The following is a 1,886-nucleotide window of genomic DNA, read 5'->3' as shown; positions in this document are numbered from 1 at the left end:
TGTCCAGTCTTGGTAGTTTCACTAATGCCACAGATGTCATTCTCACATGTCCTTGATCTTGGTGTAAGGGACATCCTTTCTGGTAATCAATGCACATTTATCAGGAGAAACAAACTCCAGTGGCTTTCTTCTCTGTAAGCCTCCACTGCCCAGTTGTGTTTTGCAGCGAGAGACTGTTCAACCCCTGACATGACTCTCTTCTTCCTGCAGCCTCCTCCCCCTTCTCCTGGGAGATCGCGCTGGCTCCCCTCTCACTGGTCATCTTGGTTTTGGGGGGAATATGGATGCACAGACGGTGTAAACACAGAACCGGAAAAGCATACGGTCTGACCATGCTAAAGACTGGCCACGAAGACTTTCAACCCTATCCAAGTAGAATAAAGGAAATGAAATAATTCAAACACCAACTCTGTCCTTTCTTATGGAAATGCTGAGCATTTTTGAGGGCTTCTGTTCTTTCAGCTGTTTAGCAAAGCTGCTGTGTTTTATAGTGGGTTTGTAGTAAAGGACTGGAGTCTTATGCTATGTTTTTTCTGAAAATCAGAGGAACAAACGTGCACATGGGTCGGTATAAGTAGCATAATGAGGTGCCCTAGGCCCAAATGAGAGTGGAAAACAGCTTGGCGCGTTTTGAAGTTCATTCATTCATTCAAGGAAAATGTATGAAAAGTTTATCTTGGTGAGGCTTCATGGGAGGTACTATAGATAGAAAGATCGTTAAGATATCCCTTGCCTTTTAGGATGGTGGAATTTCATTTTGAGACTGGAAAGGATGATTTAGAAATACTGAAGTGGAAGAATCAGCAAGAATTGTTGAATTTCTTGGAAATGGTGATCCAAAAAATAGCAATTAAAATAGAGTGGAATGTCAGAAAAATATACACGATGGAGCATATTAGTGAACTGAGAAACAGACCCAACTTTGTAACAACACTTCTTAAAATAAAGAGAAAGGAAGGACATTGAGATAATTGTATACAAATTGGAAAAATATAATCAGAACTTCTTTTATATCATACAAAAAAATTCCAGATAGATAAATGGGTTTAATAATAATTTTTTAAAACCTAAATGGCAGAAAAATTAGCATGGCTCATTTCACCTATTCAGGTCTCTGTTTAAATGTGACCTTCCCAGAGGCTTTTCTAAAATATTTTAGCACCTCCTTCCATCCCTCTCTGTCCCCTCACCCTGATTTGTGCCACTGTAGTTATTACCACCAGATCTCCCATTATATATTTGCTTGTATATTTTCTATTTCTGTCAAAAAGCAGAGATCTCTGTTCCACCCAAATGCAAGACCCATGAGGGCAGAGATGTTATTCTGGTCACAGATGTATCCCCAGTACCTTGAATCAGCATTTAATAAATATTTGTAGAACAGATGAAAATACCACAAATCCTCTCATGTTCACTACTGATAAAAGAATTACAAGAGTAGGGCCGACCAGTTAGCTTACTTGGTTAGAGCCTGGTGCTGATAACACCAAGGTCAAAGGTTCAAATCCCCTTACCGACCAGCCACCAAAAAAAAAAGTAAATAAAAAGTAAAAGAACTGCAAGAGTAAAGGTTGCTAGGCTTAATTATGTTATACTTTCTGTACAATGAAATAATTAAAGCACAATTTAAAGAAAGTTGTGTCACATAATTCAAAGGAATTAATAACTATAACATCTAGAGATATTCAAAGTTTTTTTTTTTTTCTTTTTTTCCTTTTTGTCTTTTTTACTGACTGGTAACGGGATCTCAACCCTCGGTGTCACGCCCGTACTGGGGACCAGCAATGGGATTGCAACCCTCGGTGTTGCACCCATACCGGGGACTGGCAATGGGATCGCAACCCTCGGTGTTGCGCCTGCACCGTGCTCAGCCAGTGAGCGGGAAC

The sequence above is a fragment of the Galeopterus variegatus genome, unplaced genomic scaffold, assembly GCF_000696425.1.
Source record: "Galeopterus variegatus unplaced genomic scaffold, G_variegatus-3.0.2 Scaffold11053, whole genome shotgun sequence".
Lineage (NCBI taxonomy): Eukaryota > Metazoa > Chordata > Mammalia > Dermoptera > Cynocephalidae > Galeopterus > Galeopterus variegatus.
The sequence above is the reverse complement of the archived record's forward strand: the minus strand, read 5'-3'. Positions refer to the sequence as shown.